Genomic DNA, 12,099 nt, shown 5'->3' with positions numbered 1-12,099 from the left:
ACAGGTCCAAGCAAATGCTGCATGAAGTAAATAGCCTGTGGACAAAGCCTGATGACTTAATGTGAACAGTCACCAACCGCCAAAATCCAGACAGATGGAATACATCCCAAATTGGGGTGCATAGCAAGGTGGAGGTCAACCACCGACCAATTCAATGAAGAAAAAACAAAAAGCCAGCACCAAATGTGCACTACAGCACTAAACATTCCAAACTGTACTTATTATAAAAAAAAAAAATATATATTTTGAGATTTTTGGCAAAAAATTGCAATTTCTTGAGCTGCTTCGCCACATCACGGCAAATCTCATTTGAAGCAGTCCTACACTAAAATATTTTTATAAAATGTGCCATACGGCCTCACATATGAATAGTAGAACTGCTCTTAGCAGCACTCACCTGGTCTATTTCAATCCCGTACCCATGACTGAGTCATGGCTGTGGGCGGGACAGGTCCAAGCAAATGCTGCATGAAGTAAATAGCCTGTGGACAAAGCCTGATGACTTAATGTGAACAGTCACCAACCGCCAAAATCCAGACAGATGGAATACATCCCAAATTGGGGTGCATAGCAAGGTGGAGGTCAACCACCGACCAATTCAATGAAGAAAAAACAAAAAGCCAGCACCAAATGTGCACTACAGCACTAAACATTCCAAACTGTACTTATTATAAAAAAAATATTTTGAGATTTTTGGCAAAAAATTGCAATTTCTTGAGCTGCTTCGCCACGTCACGGCAAATCTCATTTGAAGCAGTCCTACACTAAAATATTTTTATAAAATGTGCCATACGGCCTCACATATGAATAGTAGAACTGCTCTTAGCAGCACTCACCTGGTCTATTTCAATCCCGTACCCATGACTGAGTCATGGCTGTGGGCGGGACAGGTCCAAGCAAATGCTGCATGAAGTAAATAGCCTGTGGACAAAGCCTGATGACTTAATGTGAACAGTCACCAACCGCCAAAATCCAGACAGATGGAATACATCCCAAATTGGGGTGCATAGCAAGGTGGAGGTCAACCACCGACCAATTCAATGAAGAAAAAACAAAAAGCCAGCACCAAATGTGCACTACAGCACTAAACATTCCAAACTGTACTTATTATAAAAAAATATTTTGAGATTTTTGGCAAAAAATTGCAATTTCTTGAGCTGCTTCGCCACGTCACGGCAAATCTCATTTGAAGCAGTCCTACACTAAAATATTTTTATAAAATGTGCCATACGGCCTCACATATGAATAGTAGAACTGCTCTTAGCAGCACTCACCTGGTCTATTTCAATCCCGTACCCATGACTGAGTCATGGCTGTGGGCGGGACAGGTCCAAGCAAATGCTGCATGAAGTAAATAGCCTGTGGACAAAGCCTGATGACTTAATGTGAACAGTCACCAACCGCCAAAATCCAGACAGATGGAATACATCCCAAATTGGGGTGCATAGCAAGGTGGAGGTCAACCACCGACCAATTCAATGAAGAAAAAACAAAAAGCCAGCACCAAATGTGCACTACAGCACTAAACATTCCAAACTGTACTTATTATAAAAAAATATTTTGAGATTTTTGGCAAAAAATTGCAATTTCTTGAGCTGCTTCGCCACGTCACGGCAAATCTCATTTGAAGCAGTCCTACACTAAAATATTTTTATAAAATGTGCCATACGGCCTCACATATGAATAGTAGAACTGCTCTTAGCAGCACTCACCTGGTCTATTTCAATCCCGTACCCATGACTGAGTCATGGCTGTGGGCGGGACAGGTCCAAGCAAATGCTGCATGAAGTAAATAGCCTGTGGACAAAGCCTAATGACTTAATGTGAACAGTCACCAACCGCCAAAATCCAGACAGATGGAATACATCCCAAATTGGGGTGCATAGCAAGGTGGAGGTCAACCACCGACCAATTCAATGAAGAAAAAACAAAAAGCCAGCACCAAATGTGCACTACAGCACTAAACATTCCAAACTGTACTTATTATAAAAAAAAATATTTTGAGATTTTTGGCAAAAAATTGCAATTTCTTGAGCTGCTTCGCCACGTCACGGCAAATCTCATTTGAAGCAGTCCTACACTAAAATATTTTTATAAAATGTGCCATACGGCCTCACATATGAATAGTAGAACTGCTCTTAGCAGCACTCACCTGGTCTATTTCAATCCCGTACCCATGACTGAGTCATGGCTGTGGGCGGGACAGGTCCAAGCAAATGCTGCATGAAGTAAATAGCCTGTGGACAAAGCCTGGGATTGAAATAGACCAGGTGAGTGCTGCTAAGAGCAGTTCTACTATTCATATGTGAGGCCGTATGGCACACTTTATAAAAATATTTTAGTGTAGGACTGCTTCAAATGAGATTTGCCGTGACGTGGCGAAGCAGCTCAAGAAATTGCAATTTTTTGCCAAAAATCTCAAAATTTTTAAAATAAGTACAGTTTGGAATGTTTAGTGCCGCAGTGCACATTTGGTGCTGGCTTTTTGTTTTTTTCTTCATTGAATTGGTCGGTGGTTGACCTCCACCTTGCTATGCACCCCAATTTGGGATGTATTCCATCTGTCTGGATTTTGGCGGTTGGTGACTGTTCACATTAAGTCATCAGGCTTTGTCCACAGGCTATTTACTTCATGCAGCATTTGCTTGGACCTGTCCCGCCCACAGCCATGACTCAGTCATGGGTACGGGATTGAAATAGACCAGGTGAGTGCTGCTAAGAGCAGTTCTACTATTCATATGTGAGGCCGTATGGCACACTTTATAAAAATATTTTAGTGTAGGACTGCTTCAAATGAGATCTGCCGTGACGTGGCGAAGCAGCTCAAGAAATTGCAATTTTTTGCCAAAAATCTCAAAATTTTTAAAATAACTACAGTTTGGAATGTTTAGTGCCGCAGTGCACATTTGGTGCTGGCTTTTTGTTTTTTTCTTCATTGAATTGGTCGGTGGTTGACCTCCACCTTGCTATGCACCCCAATTTGGGATGTATTCCATCTGTCTGGATTTTGGCGGTTGGTGACTGTTCACATTAAGTCATCAGGCTTTGTCCACAGGCTATTTACTTCATGCAGCATTTGCTTGGACCTGTCCCGCCCACAGCCATGACTCAGTCATGGGTACGGGATTGAAATAGACCAGGTGAGTGCTGCTAAGAGCAGTTCTACTATTCATATGTGAGGCCGTATGGCACACTTTATAAAAGTATTTTAGTGTAGGACTGCTTCAAATGAGATTTGCCGTGACGTGGCGAAGCAGCTCAAGAAATTGCAATTTTTTGCCAAAAATCTCAAAATTTTTAAAATAAGTACAGTTTGGAATGTTTAGTGCCGCAGTGCACATTTGGTGCTGGCTTTTTGTTTTTTTCTTCATTGAATTGGTCGGTGGTTGACCTCCACCTTGCTATGCACCCCAATTTGGGATGTATTCCATCTGTCTGGATTTTGGCGGTTGGTGACTGTTCACATTAAGTCATCAGGCTTTGTCCACAGGCTATTTACTTCATGCAGCATTTGCTTGGACCTGTCCCGCCCACAGCCATGACTCAGTCATGGGTATGGGATTGAAATAGACCAGGTGAGTGCTGCTAAGAGCAGTTCTACTATTCATATGTGAGGCCGTATGGCACACTTTATAAAAGTATTTTAGTGTAGGACTGCTTCAAATGAGATTTGCCGTGACGTGGCGAAGCAGCTCAAGAAATTGCAATTTTTTGCCAAAAATCTCAAAATTTTTAAAATAAGTACAGTTTGGAATGTTTAGTGCCGCAGTGCTCATTTGGTGCTGGCTTTTTGTTTTTTTCTTCATTGTATAGAGTCTAGTACAAGGGTACAAGGGAACACATGAGACACAGGTTTGTAAAACAGTTCTTGTATTGCTTCATACAAGTGGGCACACACACAGTAGAACGGTTAAACACAATTTGCTGGGTGCAGAAGCTGAAAACAAGGAAACAGGAATGGATCCACAAGCTTCAGGAAAAGTCTCGATATATTACAGTCACTTTTGATGTGATTGCTCTCTCGGAGGCCAAATAATATTAATAGAGAATTAAAAGGTCATTTTCAGTGAAGAGAGGGTTAATTGTGACAGCAGCGTAATCATTAATGAAGATAGTATGAACATATGGGAGAAGACTCAGATGACACTGGTGGCTTTTGATCAGTGATCTGTCCCAAAATTGCATTTTCTATTGAAAACCTCAATCGACAGGTAGTGATACAGATTGACCACCACAGAAGAAGTATAATTTTACCCTGCACATTCTGATGGGGGGGCTATATAATTAGTTATTTGGCTAACACTACAAAATTAAGAGCTGCTTCTTCTATCATTCCTCAACCAGCCTATGAAAAGGGTCTTAAGTAGAGATGAGCGATGTTCGATTCGACCCGTTCGCCAATTTCAAATTCGAGTGATTTTGGGCGGTGTTCGAGTCGTTCGACGAACTCGAACGATTTGCTTCAAGTTCGGCAGTTCGAGTTACCATTCGATAACGGTTCGATGGGGTGCAATGTTAGTCCGCCTCCACGTGGTGCACCCTGGGTAACGCTAAAGGACTAACAATCTTGATGACCAAACAATCAAATTATATCTAGATTTCCTGGTCAGTATATCTTACCTCATACCTGATAATCAACAGAGGAACAAAGGAACAACTTTGACAATGCCTAAAAAATATAATGGTATTGTCACAAATGTCACTCCTCAAATGAAAGATCTTGGACCCATGGTGAATATCTGCCAAATTAATATTGAAGGTATCAGCCACCTAAAATGTGTTTTCCTCCACAAGTTCCTCACTGATAACAAAATAGATGTACTTGTTCTTCAGGAAACGCATGTTGAAAATGAAGATCAACTCCTAGTTTGTGGCTCCATCTATGGCTTTGATCTAATTGGTGTTACATATGGCTCTCATTACGGTGTAGCCACATATGTGAAAAGTAACATTGAAAACGCAATGCTTGTATCTACATCTGTTGAAAATGACATCCATGAAGTTGTGAGCAAAGTTGGCGATATCACAATTGTTAATATTTACAAGCCTCCTGCAGTACAATGGCCCACAGAAGTCATTCATGTTCACCCACACCCTACTGTATACATAGGAGATTTTAATAGCCACCACGAGCTTTGGCAATATGCTAGCAACGATGACAATGGCGAGTATCTGGTAAACTGGTCTGAAGCGCATAATATATTCCTCGTTTTTGATGCAAAGGACTTTCGAACTTTCCAGTCAGCAGCCTGGCAGAGAGGATACAATCCTGACTTATGTTTTGTCTCACACAATAGAAACAATCAACCTTTGTCTACATCTCGATGTGTTGTCAAACATTTCCCTCGTAGCCAGCATCGCCCTGTCATCATCACCATTGGAGTATCTATTCCTCTTGTAACGTCGTATCCGCGTCCTCGATGGAACCTTGCCAAAGCCAACTGGAAGAAGTTTGCAGATCACCTTGATAAGTGTATCGGCTGGATACCACCAATCAGTAAAAACTATGAACGGTTTTGTAAAGCAGTTATTACAGCTGCAAAGAAATCAATACCACGTGGCTTTCGCAAAGAATATATCCCAGGATAGTCTGATGAATGTGAACAACTGTACAGACAATTTCTTGAGAGTGAAGATGGTGAAATTGGTGAGGAATTGTTGAACAAACTGAATGCAGCACGTTGTATTAAATGGATGGAAACAGTTGAGAATTTGGACTTTAAAAGGTCCAGTAGAAAAGCATGGTCTCTTTTAAGAAAACTAGAAGGAAATCATAAAGTAAAGCACAAAACGAATTCTATAACTTCAAATCAAATTGCAGCACATATTGTGAACATATCAAGAAGCCCAAAAGACCGAGCTCACACCATAGAAGTTAAAAGTAAGTTTAAGCTACTAAAATCATCAGTGGCACCATCTGAAGAATACTCACGTGCTTTTACAACCTGTGACATTGAAATTGCCCTTGCTGAAACTAAAATTAACAAAGCTCCCGGCTCTGATGGGATCCATCCTGAATTTCTCAAAAACTGTGGACCTTATGCGAAAAAATGGATGGCAAAGATATTCTCAGATATTATGGAGAATGCTCAAGTCCCTAGTAAATTAAAACATGTCAAAATAATTGCATTGTTAAAACCTGGGAAGCCTGAAGATAATCCATCAAGCTATAGACCCATTGCCTTGTTGAGTTGCTTATATAAGCTCTTAGAACGCTTAATATATAACAAGATCAGTCTAAAGATTTACGACTCAATACCTATAGAGCAAGTCGGCTTCAGACCTGCTCGAAACTGTAGTGACCAAGTCTTAGCTTTGACAACTCTCATTGAAGCTGAATTCCAGAAGAACAAGAAAGTTTCAGTGGCGTTTATCAATCTCTCTGCTGCATATGATACTGTGTGGAGTTAAGGACTTTTATATAAATTTCTGAAGGTGATTCCATGTAAGAAAATGATGTACCTCTTGAACAATATGATTGCAAATCAAACTTTTCATCTTATTATGGGCGATTCAACCAGTTGTAAGAAATCTTTAAACAACGGACTGGCCCAGGGATCAGTGCTGGCACCTCTCCTGTTTGCCCTGTACCTAGCTGATATTCCTAAAACAGTGTCACGGAAATTTGGATATGCCGATGACTGGGCACTTGCTATGGTAAGCAAAACAATGGAGGAAGCAGAGGATGTTCTTACAAAAGATCTTAGTGTAATGGGAAAGTACTTCCGACAATGGAGATTAAAACCTAACCCATCAAAAACGGAAGTTTGTTGCTTTCATTTACACAATGCAAGTGGCAAGACTGAACTTAAAGTACAATTTGAAGGCCAATCTGTTAAACACAATTTCAATCCTAAGTACTTAGGTGTAACCCTTGATAGAAGTCTAACTTTTAAATCCCATCTGGATAAATTGGCACAGAAACTGAAAGCACGTAATAATATTATTCAGAAACTTTGTGGATCCTCATGGGGCTCGGCAACATCTGTTTTGAGAACATCTACTCTTGCCCTGGTGTACTCTGCTGCAGAATACTGTGCTCCAGCATGGTTAAATAGCTGTCATGTAAACTTAATTGACACTCAGCTGAACAACTCTTTGCGTATAATATCTGGTGCTATTAGACCTACACCTGTTCACTGGTTACCTGTGCTGGGTCATATCGCACCCGCAAATCTAAGAAGACAAAAGCTCCTACTTAAAGAGTACACTAAAGTAGTGAATAATGAAAAACTTCCAATACACCATAATATCAGAGATGTTACAATACAACGATTGAAATCAAGACATCCACCCATCCGAACTGCAATCACCTTGCATGAACAAAACTTCAATTTAGAGGAGAAATGGCGAGAACTTTGGGTCAATGTAGTAGAAGGTGATCCCCAAATGTTCCCTAATTTACAAAACCCTCCACCAGGCTTCAATCTACCAAGGAAAACATGGGTTACTCTAAATCGTATCAGAACAAACTTTGGCGTCTGTGCAGATTTTATGTATAAGTGGGGAAAATATGACTCTCCGACCTGTGACTGTGGAGCAGATCGTCAAACTATCCAGCACATTGTTGAGGAGTGCCCCCTGAGATCCTACCATGGTGACAAGAAGGATTTCTATATTGTAAATGATAACGCTATTGCATATATAGAAAATCTTGATATTCAAATTTGATTTTTATCCTTTTGATATTTTTCAATCACTGTCTATTGTCTGCTGTTTATTTTTATATGATGGTAAGATATACGTTCATACGATTAAATTAAAACGGTTCGATTACCAAAAGCGTGATTTTTCACAGTAAGGCTATGTGCGCACGTTGCGTATCTGCATGCGTCCTGCGTCCCCAGCACAATCACTCTCTCTTTCCTACTCACCTATCACTGGCGTGGCGCTGCACGGCTGTCACAAAACTACGGCGGCATTTCCTCTTTTGAAAATGGCTGATGCACATTATTCAATCTGGCATTCCCTGCTTTCCCCGCCCACCGGTGCCCATGATTGGTTGCAGTCAGACACGCCCCCATGCTGAGTGACAGCTGTCTCACTGCAACCAATCACAGCCGCCTGCGGGCGGGTCTATATCGTGCAGTAAAATAAATAAATAAATAATAATAAAAAAAACAAACTGCGGTTCCCCCCAATTTTGATACCAGCCAAGAAAAAGCCACATGGCTGGAAGCTGTTATTCTCAGGATGGGGAGCACCTTGTTATGGGGAGCCCACCACCCTAACAATATCAGCCTGCAGACACCCGGAATTGCCGCATCCATTAGATGCGACAGTTCCGGGACTTTACCCGGCTCATCCCAAATTGCCCTGGTGTGGTGGCAATCGGTGTAATAAGGGGTTAATCATGGCAGGCGTCTCCCTGAGATACCTTCCATGGTTAACCTGTAAGTGAAAGTAAATAAACACACACAACGAAAAATCCTTTATTTGGAATAAAAGACAAAAAAACCTTAATTTACCTCTTTATTAATCCCCAAAGAACAATACAGATCTAAAGTAATCCACACGACGCTTTCAGCTCTGCTACATGAAGCTGGTCCACGTATCAACTGACGTGAGCCGCACTGTCACCGGAGACTTCACTCAGGTAGTGCCTGTGTGTGATATATCTCTACTGCAATACAGAGGTCAAGATTACTAAATCTTCCCATGCTTTTCTTTAAAGGCAGTGGCTCAATGGGTAGAGCTGCCGCCTAAAGAGAATTACTTCACAAGTTTGAGTCCTGACCATCCTGGTAAAGAATTTAATTTATTTTTAATTTTAAATTATAATTATTATTTATTTATAATTATAATTTAATTTAATTATTCACTGAGGGGAGTAGACGGACATCAGCTGTGAGCCGCAGGACACACCTCTAAAATCGTAGCAGTTCACAGAATGAGGCTGCATTGCTCTCTCCTCTCTCTCTCCTCTCTCTCTCTTCTCTCTCTCTCTCCCATCTCTCTCTCTCTTCTCTCTCTCTTTTTCTCTCTCTTTCTTTGTCTCTTTCTCTCTCCTTTTCTCTCTTTTAATCTCTTTTTCTCTCTCTTTTTCTGTCTTTCTCTCACTTTTTCTTTCTTTTTCTTTCTTTCTTTCTCTCTCTTTCTCTCTCTTTTCTGTCTTTCTCTATCTCATTTTCTCTCTTTGTCTCTCTTTTTCTCTCTTTTTCTCTCTCTTTTTCTCTTTCTCTCTCTTTATCTCTTTCTTTCTCTCTTTCTTTCTCTCTCTTTTTCTCTCTTTTTCTCTATTATTCTATTTTTCTTTCTCTTTCTATCTTTTTCCCTCTTTCTCTTTTTCTCTTTGTCTCTCTTTTCTCTCTATTTCTCTCTTTTTCTCTCTCTTTCTCTCTCTTTTCTCTCTCTCAGACCTGGTGATGATCAGCTGATGCGGTCACTTGGCCAGCTAAACTATCAGCTGCTGCTGTCGGACAGGAGTCTGCACAGAAGTGTGCAGTTTTTTGGGGGGTTGATGCATCAGCTGATTGTATAAAAGCCGTTTATACAATCAGCTGCTGTGTCATGTGATTCAGGCCCTTGAACCTGACACATCATCTGATCGTTTTGCCTTCCAGCAAACGGATCAGATGATATTGGATCCGGATTGGACGGCGCGGGACCCTTGACCCAGGATTACTGCGGAGGGGAATTCTTTATTTCAATAAAAATGGAGTCAATAATTGTGTTGTGTTTTATTTCTAATAAAAATATTTTTCTGTGTGTTGTGTTTTTTTTTATCTGTACTAGAAATTCATGGTGGCCATGTCTAATATTGGCGTGACACCATGAATTTCGGGCTTAGGGCCAGTTGATAATATACAGCTAGCCCTAACTCCATTATTACCCAGTGAGCCACCCATCACCAGGACAGCTGGAAGAGTTGGATACAGTGCCAAAAGATGGCGCTTCTATCAAAGCGACATTTTCTTGGGCAGCTGAGGACTGCAATTCGCAGCAGGGGTGCCCAGAAATCTTGGGCACCCTGCGCTGCGGATTCCAATCCCCAGCTGAGTAGTTGTACCTGGCTGGACACAAAAATTGGGCGAAGCCCATGTCATTTATTTTTTTAATTATTTCATGAAATTCATGAAATAATTAAAAAAAAAAAGAGCTTTCCTATATTTTTAGTTCCCAGCCGGGTACAAATAGGCAGCTGGGGGTTGAGGGCAGCGCATAGCTGCCTGCTGTACCTGGCTAGCATACAAAAACATGGTGAAGCCCACATAATTTTTTTGGGGGGCAAAAAACTCCTGCATACAGTCCTGGATGAAGTATGCTGAGCCTTGTAGTTCTCTGCAGCTGCTGTCTGCTGTCTGCCTGTATGGAGGAGAGCAGACAGCAGCTGCAGAACTACAAGGCTCAGCATCCTCCATCCAGGACTGTATGCTGGAGGGAGAGGCAGGGGGAGCAGAACTGCAAGGCTCAGTATACTTCATCCACTAGTGTATGCAGGAGAGCAGACAGCAGCTGCAGAACTACAAAGCTCAGCATGCTGCATCCAGGACTGTATGCTGGAGGGAAAGACAGAGAGATCAGAACTACAAGGCTCAGCATGCTCCATTCACTAGTGTATGCAGGAGAGCAGACAGCAGCTGCAGAACTACAAGGCTCAGCATGCTCCATTCACTAGTATATGTAGGAGAGCAGACAGCAGCTGCAGAACTACAAGGCTCAGCATACTCCATCCAGGACTGTATGCAGGAGTTTTTTGGCCACAAAAAAATGATATGATGATCATATTTTTGTATGCTAGCCAGGTACAGCAGGCAGGTACGGCTGGCCCCAAACCCCAGCTGCCTAGTTGTACCCGGCTGGGAACTAAAAATATAGGGAAGCCCTTTTTTTTAATTATTTCATGAATTTCATGAAAGAATTAAAAAAAATGACATGGGATTTGCCCCATTTTTGTGTCCAGCCAGGTACAACTAGGCAGCTGGAGGTTGGAATCCGCAACACAGGTTGGCCCGAGGTTTCTGGGCCCCTCTACTCTGAATTGCAGTCCGCAGCCGCCCCTGAAAATGGCGCTTTCATAGAAGCGCCAGCATCTGGCGCTGTATCCAACTCTTCCAGCTGCTCTGATGCCGGGTGGCTTGCAGGGTAATAATGGGTTAATACTAGCTTTGTTTTACTAGCTAGTATTAAGCCAGAGATTCTTAATGTCAGGCAAGTTTGACCCGGCCATTAAGAATCTCCAATAAAGGGTTAAAAAAAAGACACCACACAGAGAAAAAATGCTTTAATAGAAATAAATACACAGACACACTTAGAGACTCCATGTTTATTACTCCCTCTCACCCCTGGTGATGTCACCGCTGCCACTGTTGAAATTGTAATCTGACAGGCGGGTTACCATAGCAACGTTGATCTCCGCTATTCACCGGCTGTGGCATCCAGTCCTTGCTTGTGGGTTGACTCTGTAAAGAGCGCCCACATGCTGAATCGGGGAGCCAAGTATGTGCCCAAGCATCTCGCCGGTACACGGAGATGCTCAAATGAGCACCGCGTACCGGAGAGATGCACTGACGTCTAGCCATGTGAACAGCCTGTAGCCAATGAGATAATAGACACGTGACTGGTCACATACTATGACGACGTCACGGAAGGTGCTATCATCAGTGCTGGTTACCGGGAGGGCGCAGTGATGATCGGAAGGAAAAGCGGAGGGTGACAGAGTGCAGGACACATCGCGGGGACCTGTAAGTATAATGGAAATGTTTATTAACTGTATGTGTACATGTATAATGTGTTTGTATGTGTTTGTGTTTGCCTGCTATTGTTTTCAATGGGGTTCGAAGGTGTTCGTTGGACGTTCACCGAACGTTCGCCGAACTGATCCGACGTTCGCCGAACCGAACTCGAACACTAGGGGGGTGGCTCAACACTAGTCCTAAGCAGGCAATAGTCTTCAATTCTGGCACATGGTCATGGACAGGGCCTACAAGTGTGTCCAAAAATGTTCAAATATGCAATAATTGAAAACTTAAGTGTAGAACATACTAGTAATGAAAATCTCAGTGAGATTTTGGCAATTTTTCCGTGCTTATAATGGACACTTTGCCTTGGGATGGTTCAGTAATCCTTAAATGACATGTCAAGAATTATACTCACAAA

The sequence above is a fragment of the Anomaloglossus baeobatrachus genome, chromosome 4 (assembly GCF_048569485.1).
Source record: "Anomaloglossus baeobatrachus isolate aAnoBae1 chromosome 4, aAnoBae1.hap1, whole genome shotgun sequence".
NCBI lineage: Eukaryota > Metazoa > Chordata > Amphibia > Anura > Aromobatidae > Anomaloglossus > Anomaloglossus baeobatrachus.
The sequence above is the reverse complement of the archived record's forward strand: the minus strand, read 5'-3'. Positions refer to the sequence as shown.